The sequence below is a fragment of the Balaenoptera borealis genome (genome assembly GCF_965194805.1).
Source record: "Balaenoptera borealis genome assembly, chromosome: X".
Classification (NCBI taxonomy): domain Eukaryota; kingdom Metazoa; phylum Chordata; class Mammalia; order Artiodactyla; family Balaenopteridae; genus Balaenoptera; species Balaenoptera borealis.
Window position 1 is genome coordinate 11,826,461 of NC_138881.1, and position 14,039 is coordinate 11,840,499.

Here is a 14,039-nt window from a genome sequence, read left to right on the forward strand (position 1 = left end):
TACTCTTTGAAGTGACAGACTTCTCTAAGATTAGCCAAATTAAATATGAGCAAATCCCACATTTGTGGATCGACCTCAGACATCATAACTCAGATTGGTTTTGAATACTTGGATATGTTTTCCCTAAGTTTTCAATGTACCACTACTTTCCATCCTTGAGATGTGTCCGAATAGTCATCTCAGCTAGAAGGCAAGCAGAGAGGCTGATAATACTGGATTTGCTTTAGAATCTTGGAAATCAGAGACTGAGCTGACCCTGCTTCCCAACATTATCTGCAAGGGAGCACCAAATTATTATAAATCCAACGTATTTCCCAAGTGCATTTAGTCTGAAGGATTCAAACTATTTTACAAATTCTTTATTAATCCTCACAATATGTGACACAGGGACCCGCTGTCAAATGTCAGGCCCATTTTACAGATGGAGGATTTGAGCAGCTTAACCAAAGACGTGTCAGCCGCATCCTCAAAGGAGTGCGGATCCAGCCCAGCCGTGACCCTGGACCTGCTTGTTCCTGGCTGTTGCTCTTCTTTATTACAGAATGTGGCTTCTCTGGGTTTCACTCTGGTGCTGGTCTTTGGCTGGTTACTAGGCAACTTGAGCTATCACAGCCTGGCTGGTTCAAAATACCAGAGCATCAAAGTCCTATAAAAATGAGGCGAAATCTTCTCATTATACATGTGTTAAATTTAGTTTAGTACAACGCCATCCCAGTGAGGATCAGCCAGGAAAAACAAAAAGCTTTGAGGGGCAACCAAACAGTGTGCATTTGATGCATTGGGTTAATTTTAGGTTGATAATTATTACAGGTGTCTTAGCGCACAGAAGAGAAAGACAGTACAGCTGCTTGCTCTAGAGAGCATCGAGCCAAAGGCACTCGAATAAATACTTGTACCTCATGGAAAGATGATGGAAAGGGGATGATGAGGGGTCAAGATGGAAGAGAGAAATTATCCAATAACCAGGGCAACTTGATCTTGGCTGCTTTGAGCTTGCCCAGTGATTTCAAAACAGAGAAGCAAAAAGGTGAAGGTGAAGGGAACAGCACCCCAGCTATTTATTTCTAAAGCATTAAAAGGAATGCCTTGTAAGAATAAGAGGAGGAAAACGAGCTCCGTGCAGTCATTTACAATTCTCAGTGTGTGGATCCACATGGGCCCAGTTATGGGAAGCGGGTTTTGTCTCTGAGGAAAGAGGAGGGTGTGAGATATGGTCCTGGGCCTCGTAAACATCAGGCCTGCAGCACAGTCCTTACACATAGGGAGGGAAGGGGTGACTGAGCCTCTAGCTTTCCATCGACCCTGCGTATGTTGCTGGGAGTGTTTTCACTCCATTCTGTTTAAAGAGGGGGCATTTTGACCAGACCTAACAAGTAAAAAATTCAAATTTTCTTAGTTTTTAAAAGTGTGGCTACTCAAGTCTTATTATAAAACTATACTAATCAAGACAATGTGGTATGAGCAAAAACATAGAAAAAAACTATCAATGAAAAAGAATATAGACTCAAGAAATATACTCAGACATATACAGACAACTGATTTTCAACAGAGGTGCAAAGGCAATTCAGCAGAAAAAGGATGATCTTTTTCAACAAAAGTTGCTGAAACAATTGGATATCCATATGCAAATACATGAACTTTGAACCATGCCTCACACCATACCCCTAAATTCACACAGAATAGAGCATAGACCTAAATGAAAAATCTAAAACTATGAAAGTGCTAGAAGAAAACATACTAGAAAAATCTATGTGAGCATGGGTTAAGCAAAGATTTCATAGATATCACACCAAAAACACAATTCATAAAATAAAAATTAGATAAATTTGACTTCACCAAAATTAAAAACCTCTGCTCTTATTGTATGTCAGCTATACCTCAATAAAGCTGTTTAAAATAATTTTTAAAAAGAACCAATTGCATGGGACAATCTACCCCTGAGATGTACTTCACACCCCGCCCCACTCAACCTCACAGCTGGGCAGAAGAACTCTGTCAAAATGTGTCTCTTAAAACCCCTCTGATTCCATGTGGCTCTGCCCAGGGAGCCGCTCTGACTCTGCAATATCACCCTGAATATGACAGACCATAAAAGGGATGACAAAGTACCTGCTGTCACAATTACAACCCTAACGTGAACACTAGCCAGTAGCTTATGCTCGCTCAAGAAAGAGATGCTATTTTCACTTCTTCTGAGTTCTAGCTAATGCAATACACCTTAAAAAGTAAAGAAGCTATGTAAATGTTGGAAGAGAGTCATATTATCCTGTTTTGCAAATGATACAGTGGTTTCCTAGAAAAACGTTCAGGCACAATTAAAAGTAAATTATTAGATTACAAGTAAAATAATTTAGTAAGGTACCAGTTACCAGGAAAAATACTTTAAAGATCAATTCATTTACTGGTAGAAACCAGATAGAAATGAAAATGGGAAAAAATTACCACACACATCCCATCAACAATAGAGACAAAAGTTACAAAATACATAGGGAAAAATTTAACAAAGAAAGTGTAAGATTTATTTGAGAGAGCTATAAATTTTATTGAGCAACATAAAACAAGGCCTGAATAAATGTAGAGACACACCATGCTCCTGGATAGAAAGTCGTAATATAATAAAAACGTCAATCCTTTCCAAATAAATATATCAATTTCATACACTTTCAATCAGAAACAAAACAGGCTTTCTTTTTAAACTTAAAATGATTTAAGAATGCACATAAGAAAAAAAAGTATGCAAAATTGCCAAGAATGTTTTTGAGAAGGTAGAAAATAAGGAGAGATTTATCCTCCCTACTATTAAAAGCTACTGTATTCCAGAATCTTCCTCTCAGCATCTGCTTCTGAGGAACCCAACATGACACAGTTATGAACAGTCTGTCACTCAACCATATTTTAATGGGGATGCCAGAATTCAATTTCAACAGTGGCTTTTATACGGATAAAAGAGCATGAAAGGAAAGTGAGTTTAAGCTTTTTTTTTTTTAACATCTTTATTGGAGTATAATTGCTTTACAGTGTTGTGTTAGTTTCTACTTTATAACAAAGTGAATCAGCTATACGTATACATATATCCCCATATCTCCTCCCTCTTGTGTCTCCCTCCCACCCTCCCTATCCCATCTCTCTAGGTGGACACAAAGCACCAAGCTGATCTCCCCGTGCTATGCGGCTGCTTCTCACTAGCTATCTATTTTACATTTGGTAGTGAATATATGTCCATGCCACTCTCACTTCATCCCAGCTTACCCTTCCCCCTCCCCCTCCCCATATACCCCCTGTCCATTCTCTATGTCTGCATCCTTATTCCTGTCCTGCCCCTAGGTTCTTCAGAACCATTTTTTTTTTTTTGCTTTTTAGATTCCATATATATGTGTTAGCATACGGCATTTGTTTTTCTCTTCCTGACTTACTTCACTCTGTACGACAGACTCTAGGTCCATCCACCTCACTACAAATGACTCACTTTCGTTTCTTTTTTTTTTTTTTTATAAATTTATTTATTTATTTATTTATTTTTGGCTGTGTTGGATCTTCGTTTCTGTGCGAGGGCTTTCTCTAGTTGTGGCGAGCGGGGGCCACTCTTCATTGCGGTGCGCGGGCCTCTCACCATCGCGGCCTCTCTTGTTGCAGAGCACAGGCTCCAGACGCGCAGGCTCAGTAGTTGTGGTGCACGGGCCCAGTTGCTCCGCGGCATGTGGGATCTTCCCAGACCAGGGCTCGAACCCGTGTCCCCTGCATTGGCAGGCAGATTCTCAACCACTGCGCCACCAGGGAAGCCCTCGTTTCTTTTTATGGCTGAGTAATATTCCATTGTATATATGTGCCACATCTTCTTTATCCATTCATCTGTCGATGGACACATAGGTTGATTCCATGTCCTGGCTATTGTAAATAGAGCTGCAATGAACATTGTGGTACATGACTCTTTTGGAATTATGGTTTTCTCAGGGTATATGCCCAGTAGTGGGATTGCTGGGTCGTATGGCAGTTCTATTTATAGTTTCTTAAGGAACCTCCCTACTGTTCTCCATAGTGGTTGTATCAATTTACATTCCCACCAACAGTGCAAGAGGGTTCCCTTTTCTCCACACCCTCTTCAGCATTTATTGTTTGTAGATTTTTTGATGATGGCCATTCTGACCAGTGTGGGGTGATACCTCATTGTAGTTTTGATTTGCATTTCTCTAATGATTAGTGATGTTAAGCATCCTTTCATGTGTTTGCTGGCAATCTGTATATCTTCTTTGGAGAAATGTCTATTTAGGTCTTCTGTCCATTTTTGAATTGGGTTGTTTGTTTTTTTGATATTCAGCTGCAAGACTTGCTTGTAAATTTTGGAGATTAATCCTTTGCAGTTGCTTCATTTGCAAATATTTTCTCCCATTCTGAGGGTTGTCTTTTCATCTTGTTTGTGGTTTCCTTTGCTGTGCAAAAGCTATTAAGTTTTATTAGGTCCCATGTGTTTATTTTTGTTTTTACTTCCATTTCTCTAGGAGGTGGGTCAAAAAGGATCTTGCTGTGATTTATGTCATAGAGTGTTCTGCCTATGTTTTCCTCTAAGAGTTTTATACTGTTTGGCCTTACATTTAGGTCTTTAATCCATTTTGAGTTTACTTTTGTGTATGGCATTAGGGAGTGTTCTAATTTCATTCTTTTACATGTAGCTGTCCAGTTTTCCCAGCACCACTTATTGAAGAGGCTGTCTTTTCTCCATTGTATATTCTTGCCTCCTTTATCAAAAATAAGGTGACCATATGTGCATGGGTTTAGCTCTGGTCTTTCTATCCTGTTCCATTGATCTATATTTCTGTTCTGTGCCAGTACCATACTATCTTGATTACTGTAGCCTTGTAGTAGAGTCTGAAGTCAGGGAGTCTGATTCCTCCAGCTCCGTTTTTCTTTCTCAAGATTGCTTTGGCTATTCGGGGTCTTTTGCGTTTCCATACAAATTGTGAGATTTTTTGTTCTAGTTCTGTGAAAAATGCAGAAAAATGGTAGTTTGAAAAATGGTAGTTTGATAGGGATTGCGTTGAATCTGTAGATTGCTTTGTGTAGTATAGTCATTTTCACAATGTTGATTCTTCCAATCCAAGAACATGCTATATCTCTCCATCTGTTTGTATCATCTTTGATTTCTTTCAGCAGTGTCTTATAGTTTTCTGCATACAGGTCTTTTGTCTCCTTAGGTAGGTTTATTCCTAGGTATTTTATTGTTTTTGTTGCAATGGTAAATGGGAGTGTTTCCTTAATTTCCCTTTCAGATTTTTCATCATTAGTATATAGGAATGCAAAGATTTCTGTGAATTAATTTTGTATCCTGCTACTTTACCAAATTCATTGATTAGCTCTAGTAGTTTTCTGGTAGCATCTTTAGGATTCTCTATGTATAGTATCATGTCATCTGCAAACAGTGACAGCTTTACTTCTTCTTTTCCGATTTGGAGTCCTTCTATTTCTTTTTCTTCTCTGATTGCTGTGGCTAAAACTTCCAAAACTATGTTGAATAATAGTGGTGAGAGTGGGCAACCTTGTCTTGTTCCTGATCTTAGAGGAAATGCTTTCAGTTTTTCACCATTGAGAACGATGTTGGCTGTGGGTTTGTCATATATGGCCTTTATTATGTTTAGGTAAGTTCCCTCTATGCCTACTTTCTGGAGGGTTTTTATCATAAATTGGTGTTGAATGTTGTTGAAAGCTTTTTCTGCATCTATTGAGATGATCATATGGTTTTTCTCCTTCATATGGTGTATCACACTGATTGATTTGCATATATTGAAGAATCCTTGCATTCCTGGGATAAACCCCACTTGATCATGGTGTATGGTCCTTTTAATGTGCTGTTGGATTCTGTTTGCTAGTGTTTTCTTGAGGATTTTTGCATCTATGTTCCTCAGTGATATTGGCCTGTAGTTTTCTTTCTTTGTGACATCTTTGTCTGGTTTTGGTATCAGGGTGATGGTGGCCTCGTAGAATGAGTTTGGGAGTGTTCCTCCCTCTGCAATATTTTGGAAGAGTTTGAGAAGGATAGGTGTTAGCTCTTATCTAAATGTTTCATAGAATTCGCCTGTGAAGCCATCTGGTCCTGGGCTTTTGTTTGTTGGAAGATTTTTAATCACAGTCTCAATTTCAGAGATGTGATGCTTGTGATTGGTCTGTTTATATTTTCTGTTTCTTCCTGGTTCAGTCTCAGAAGGTTGTGCTTTTCTAAGAATTTGTCCATTTCTTCCAGGTTGTCCATTTTATTGGCATAGAGTTGCTTGTACTAATCTCTCATGATGCTTTGTATTTCTGCAGTGTCAGTTGTTACTTCTCCCATTTCATTTCTAATTCTACTGATTTGAGTCTTCTCCCTTTTTTTTCTTGATAAGTCTGGCTAATGGTTTATCAATTTTGTTTATCTTCTCAAAGAACCAGCTTTTAGTTTTATTGATCTTTGCTATTGTTTTCTTTCTTTCTATTTCATTTATTTCTGCTCTGATCTTTTTGATTTCTTTCCTTCCCACCTGCCCAACCCCCATCTCCGCCCACAAAGGGCCTTCCTAGTGTGTGGAAACCTTTCCTCCTTCACAGCTCCCTCCCACTGGTGCAGGTCCCGTCCTTTTTCTTTGTCTCTGTTTTTTCTTTTTTCTTTTGCCCTGCCCAGGTACGTGGGGGGTTTCTTGCCTTTTGGGAGGTCTGAGGTCTTCTGCCAGCATTCAGTAGGTGTGCTGTAGGAGTTGTTCCACATGTAGGTGTATTTCTGATGTATTTGTGGGGAGGAAGGTTATCTCCACGTCATAGTCCTCCACCATCTTGAAGGTCTCGAGTTTACGCTTTTTTTTTTTTTAATAATTTTTATTTATTTATTTATTTATTTATTTATTTATTTATTTATTTATTTATGGCTGTGTTGGGTCTTCGTTTCTGTGCGAGGGCTTTCTCTAGTTGTGGCGAGCGGGGGCCACTCTTCATTGCGGTGCGGCGGGCCTCTCACTGTCACGGCCTCTCCCGTTGCAGAGCACAGGCTCCAGACGCACAGGCTCAGCAATTGTGGCTCATGGGCCTAGTCGCTCCGCGGCATGTGGGATCTTCCCAAACCAGGGCTCGAACCTGTGTCCCCTGCATTGGCAGGCAGATTCTCAACCACTGCACCACCAGGTAAGCCCTCGAGTTTAAGCTTTTTAAAGCTATATGTTACAGCAACTGGGTCTCAGGTGGGCTATGGCTCCAGAAAGCAGTCCTCATGATCCCTTTCCCATTGTCTTCTGCCTGGGCTTTGCTTTTTAAACATTTGCCTTTGTGACCTGGTCCTCTTCTTTCTTGGCTGGATCATTTGGCTTGTTTCTCCTCCATCACAAACCCTCCCTGTTTTGCTTGTAATTCTGTGAGTTGGCACCCCTCCTGGTGCCTTGTTCTGGCTTGGCCACCTTTATGTTCCACTTGGCTTTGGCCCAAGATCCAGCACTTTTTCTCCCTTGCCCCATTCTTGCAGGCAGTTCCAGAATTCCAGATTTAGTCACAGCCTCATTCACAATTACACTGCTCCCTCCCTGGAGAAAACTGCCTCCAGTGGATTATGACAAGTGGCTAGACTCTGAATGATTTGGAGTCTGGGGCCATGTCCTATTTACCAGCCAGGCATGGATATTGTAGTTGCATGCGTTTGTTAGTACCACGATCTAAGAGGCTTAAACAACAGAAATTTATTTCCTCACATTTCTGAGAGGCAGAAGTCCAAGATTAAGTTGTCAGCAGGGGTAGTTTCTTCTGAGGGCCTCTTTCCTTGGCTTGTAGACTGCCATCTTCTCCCTGTGTCTTCACATGGTCTTTCCTCTGTGCATGTCAGTGTCCTAATCTTCTCTTCTTCTAGGGACACGAGTCATATTGGACTATGGCCAACCCCAATGATCTCATTTAACCTTAATTACCTCTTTAAAGATGCTATCTCCAAATACAGTCCCATTCATAGTTTCCTCAGTGATGCTTACTTAGTCTAGCAGGTACAGAGTGGTAGGGTGGTAAAAGAGGGGCTTAATGAATGACCTGCTGACTTAAGCAGTTGACAGGAATGTTCTGATTCCTTGAATCCTCTGGAAAGGAAGAGGATTCCAAGCATCTGCCTCCTGAAGGAGGTCCAGCATTACTGCATTTGCTGAATGATTAGTATCTCTTTCCAGAGGGTACCACAATCAGGGTAAGACCCTACTGAAGTCCAAGCTGAGTTATGTAGCATGTCAGCATGTCCTTGTGTGTCCTGTGGCTCCCAGGAAATGCTTGCAGTTGACTTACATGGAACTAGCATTCTCCCTCTTACTCAATTCCTGGCTGAAACCCTTTCCCTCTCCTGTGTGGCTATGGCTCACCTACTTTCAGTGTTTTCAGTGTTCTCTGCAATGCCAACAGCCAGCATTCTGCAAGGTGGCAGCATGGGGGCAGGGGACCCATCTCTGATCTGGGACTCACCTGGCCTTGTTCTACTCCATTCTGACACTGGACATTGGCTGTCTGTGAAAACCACCGGTGGGGGGAGGCTTTTTTAAAGCCATCAGTGTGATTCAATATCCACAAATCAATCAATGCAATATACCACATTAACAAAATGAAGGATAAAAATCATTTGGTCAATGCAGTAGATGCAGGGTGGTATGGAAGACATACAGTTTACCAGCACACACATGAAAAGATTCTCAACATCACTAATCATCAGGGAAATGCAAATCAAAACCACAATGAGATATCACCTCACACCTGTCAGAATGGCTATTATCAAAAAGACAAGAAATAACAAGTGCTGGAGAGGGTGTGGAGAAAAGGGAACCCTCATACACTGTTGGTGGGAATGTAAATTGGTGCAGCCACTATGGAGAACAGTATGGTAGCTCCTCAAAAAATTAAAAATAGAACTACCATATAATCCAGCAGTTCCACTTCTGGGTATTTATCTGAAAAAAATGAAAACTAACTATAATTCAAAAAGATACATGCACCCCTATATTCATAGCAGCATTGTTCACAATAGTCAAGACATGGAAACAACCTAAATGTCCATCAACAGGTGAATAGATAAAGAAGATGTGGTATATACACACAATGGAATATTAGCCACAAAAAAGAATGAAATCTTGCCATTTGCAACAACATGGATGGACCTAGAGAGTATTATGCTAAGTGAAATAATTCAGACATACAAAGACAAATACTGTGTGATTTCACTTATATGTGGAATCTAAAAAACAAATAAACAAACAAAACAAAATAGAAACAGACTCACAGATACAGAGACAAACTGGTGGTTGCCAGAGTGGAAGTGGGTAGGGGTTGGGGAAAATAGGTGAAGAGGATTAAGAGGTACAAACTTTCAGTCACAAAGTAAGTCATAAGGATGTAATTCACAGCAAAAGGAATATAGTCAGTAATACCGTAATAACTTTGTATGGTGACAGATGGTTACTAGACTTATTGTGACCAATTCACAATGTATTTAAATGTCAAAACACTATGTTGTACATCTGAAACTAATATAATATCGTATGTCAACTATACTTTAATCAAATTTTTAAAATTAATAATAAAAAATCATGAAGGCCAGGCTCCATCCCTGACCAATCAGGTTGGCTCTGGAGGTGGGGCCCAGGCACCCCTATTTTCTAAAGCTCTCAGACAGATTTCATGAGCAGCCAGAGTGGAGAACCACCACTCTGATTTGAGTCTCACTTTCCTCATCTGTAGAAAAAGATGTTGGTAACTGATGAGTCCCAAGACAGTGTGTTATGAGCTACAATCCTAAGTTCTATTTCAAAATTACCAGGGCACTACCTCTTCCAGTATTTCTTCCACTGATGTAGCTACTAAGATTTTCTTCCCCATAGCATGTTTACAGCATCACTGATGTCTGTCTCACTATTTAAGTTTGGTAGGAAGTAAAGTGATTTTTCCCCTCCAAAGGAACTAAAAACGAAGGGGCAAAAATATAACTCAGCGTTTACTGAATGGAAAGAAAAGCACCATGATCTTTCCCATGCTCACTGAACTTGAATGCTCTATGGTGTGAATTTCATCGCCACTTCATGTCTCTAATCGCATCCCTTGAGCACAGAGGTCTGAGTACCATTGCTGCAGCTGGAGAGAGCAGGAGAGACACGGAGTTGAGCCAAACCAGTTTTTCGTTTTTGAAAAAGAACATGTCTGGGACTCGGAAAAATAGTTTAGATCAGAATCTACCAAGTAAGCCTAGAATAGATTTGAGTGGGCTGATGAGCAGAGCAGAGGCCACAGGGTTCTCGCCACAGGCCAAATGCTGAGTGAAGTAACAGGAGCACTTTGGCAGAGTTCTCATCAAATAAGACGCTAAAATTCCATGCTCGAGTTACTTAACAAAACCCTCCTTGGATGATACGTACCAGGTCTTCTTAAGGTAAAACTAAGTGCTGAGAATAATTCAGATATACCGATCAGCAGTGGTCTAAAGAGACTCTTTCTAGCTGTTTGATAAATGGAGTTAAAAAAAATTATCCCCTGCTAACTTGATAGGTCCAGGCACTCAGGCCATGGACTGCATGGTGGATAAAATATATAGTTGACCTCTACCCGCCAAGATACAATGTTTTCCAAAACTGTCAGTAGTGAAGAGAAAAGCTGATGGAAAGAAGCTCTGACGAAAGTCTGAATTTGGGTCTAGGACCTTCCAGAATGTATGAGAAGTTTGGCAGGACTGACTAGGAAAATAGCCAGCAGTTATTGCAATTTGCATGGACAGCAAGTGACACCCAGTGACATCTTCCATGACTCCATGAGATCAGATCCCAGAGGGAAAAAAAATCAAGGCTGGATAGAGGGTGTTGTCCATGGCAGACAAAAGCAAGCAGACAGAATGCATCTACACAGGTAAGGATCAGAAACCTTGGGGTCAGAAGGCAGAATTGAGAAGGCCGGGCTCAAAGACTGGGCTCCAACAGGTGAAGGACTCAATGAGACTCTAAAGTGAGACAGAAACTTACTCAGGATTCCAGCAACAAAACAGAGTGATTAGTAAAGAAACATCTGGGAATCAGGGGCTTTCTGATAGGAAGACTGGGACTTTCTCAGTTTTAGCACTCAAAGTCCTACACCCAGGCCAACCTCTCAGACCTGGTAAAACAGGGACAGTAGAGAACCATACTGCTGTATAATCCTGAGCCAAGACCAGAGGTTTTCTGAGTAAGACGAAGCCTATTCTAAAGAAGATTATTAAAGTACACAACTGATTTCAAGGTCAATGTCATAGAGGGGCTAGGGAATCAAGAATGCTCCTTATAGCTACCATACCTGGCCATGAGATCTTCTAAATGTCCTCTCATCTCTTTGGATTTCAGTTTCTTTATCTGCAGAATGATTACTTGGCTTTCAATCATTTTTATTTTCCTCTTTTAAGAGTAGCAGAATCCTTTCTTCAAGTGATATCTTAACCAGAAAGGAATATATCCAGGAGCTAAAGCAGAGCCACTAGGTTGAAGCCAGGTTGGGGGTCTATAACCCAACCACTTTGCTCTACACTCAACCCTTCCCCATTCTGCCCCAGACAGCCCGTGAGACATCTGTGCTGAACCTATACAGCTCTGAAAAACAGACTTTTAAAACCACCAACTGGATGAGTTTCAAGATCTCTCTGGGTCAGAAATCCCAAGATGCCTTGGCCATCTGCAGCATTATCACTATTTTTCAGAACTGGATTAGCTGCCCCTATTTGCAGAGTCCTGGCCTCAACATCTCTCTTTTTCTCCAACACACACACTACTCAGAACACAGTCAAGGAACCAGCTTGATTGGGCTTTGCTTACCCTCCAAGTCAAATAACGTATAGAAAACATACTGAAATAAGCACCTCTGGATTGTGGGAATATGGGCGACTGATTTCTTGTGATGAGTGTGTGTGTCTGTGAGTGCCTTTCTGTATTTTCTATAATTTGAATGTAATAATTATCCCTGGGGCTTGGGCATGCTTTGGCCTGGTCTATTACATTTGACCTACTACCTCCCGCTGCTCAGAGACTCTTTTTCCTTGGCTCCTCCCTTTTGTCTGGCATCCCTACGTTGACAATGCACTTTCTTCAGTTTCTCCTATATCATTTTCCGTCTTGCATTTCTTCTTCCTACTTTAGCTAGCAATGTGAGTTTCTATCATTAGCTTCAATGTCCCCTGCTCTCAGGGGACTGATCCAGCCCTAAGACACCACATTTTGTCTCCAGTGGGTCTCCCTAGGTGCTAATTCCCTGGTGAAGTCCTCTTGTTTTCCTGCAAATAGCTTAGTAATCACTCTGTGGCCACCTCCCAGCCTTAGGGGGTGATCTACTCCTAGTTCCGTTGTGTTTCTCTGTAAAGAGGACGCGCTGATGAAGAGGAGACAAGTTCTTGAATTTGTTGACCCTGGATAGTACACTATTTGGTCTCCCTGAGGATAAAGACCCTCCAATTAAGCCTCAAGTGGCACCAAAGGATGTGTCCTTCCCTTTGCCATGTAAAGTGTTATGGATAGACGCTGATGACCTTATCGCCTTAAAAGAATCAGGACCGCTGAGTTATAGTGAGATCCAGATAGTACATTGGAAGGTGGTAGAAGAATCAGATGACAGCTGTTAATAAGAATATCTTTGGATGCTTTAGGAAAAAAAGGATGCTTAACAAAAGGGAAATCCTTTTTTCCAGTTTTTTACTGGGGTAGTTGCTTATGAGGAACACTCCATAGCCTGGCAACCAACTCCGTTTCAATCATTCTTATCTTCAATTACCTAGTACCTGACTCATGCCTCAGCTGGTTCTCCTGGTCTTTTGCTTCCAGTATTAATTTATGACCTTGGCCTATTGGACCCGATCCTTCCTGATGTCATTATCTATCAATAACCCTGCATATTACAAACTATCCAACATTGCTACGTGCTGATCCTTAAGGAAAGATGGTGGTGGACAGATGTAAGTCAGGAAGAAACATTCCACCAGTGACTGATTTTGTGACCTTCAGCCTATAACCTAAACTCTCTAAACCTCATTTTCCATCTGCAAAAAAGAAAAGAAGAACTGCCTCACAGGATTGTTGTGAAGACTAAATTATGATATTTATAAAATATTTGCCATAATGTCTGCCCATTAAAAGGTGCTGCCTATTATTTATATAGAACAGGGCTAATCAAAGTGTGGTTCATGGACCAGGGCTAGTTTTTCATTACTGGTCTGTGATGAAAAAAAGAGTACAGAAATTGAGAGTTAGCATTCAGAAACTTTTAGACTAGAAATTTCCTTTTTAAAAATAAGTCAATTCCCAACTATACTTAGAGAAGCACTGATATAAATGGGACCTCAGTCGAGGAAATGTCTGTTGTACAGCTTAGCATACATCACCTGGAAAGACATTCTTAAGAAATATTACATGACCTCTTCCCTTTCTGCTGGCCAGTTACCTTCGTGGTATTGTTGATCCTTGAAAGTCCTCCTGTCACACCATCACATTTGTGAAGGACCTTTTTACCTTTTCTGCTCATCTCTTGGTGTCTGTTAAGAAAACACAAATTAACGTTAACATTTGTTCAAAACATAACTCAGAAAATCTGTTTCAAAAGCACGCAGGATGCATTCCAAGGCCAACTGGCACTTCTGATTTGTGTTACCCATGCCATTTCCCAAAGCTGTCAGGGGATAATTAAAAATCAGAGGGGAAAATTTAATTCTTTTCATGTTAAGGTATAGTGGCTGTAGTAGAGAGAAAGCATTAACATTTTCAGGGGAGGAGGGGAGGAGTGCTTGATTAAATCCAAAGAAAACAATCAATTCTAGGCGTATGCTGTGGTCACTTTATCCATTAGCTTCAGGACAAGAGTGGCATTTGGAGCACAGTCTTTTCAAGGCATTGGCACCAGGCCATTCCTGAAGCACACAGTCATTATGGAGACATTTAATTAGTGCATTTTGCATGATTGCCTATGGACACAGGCGGGCAATGTGCCATCTATCCCTTTTAGGGTCAACTGACGGCTGGAGAGGAGGCCAGCCTGCAAAGTCATGGTAAATTCGATGAGGTTAGGGACTC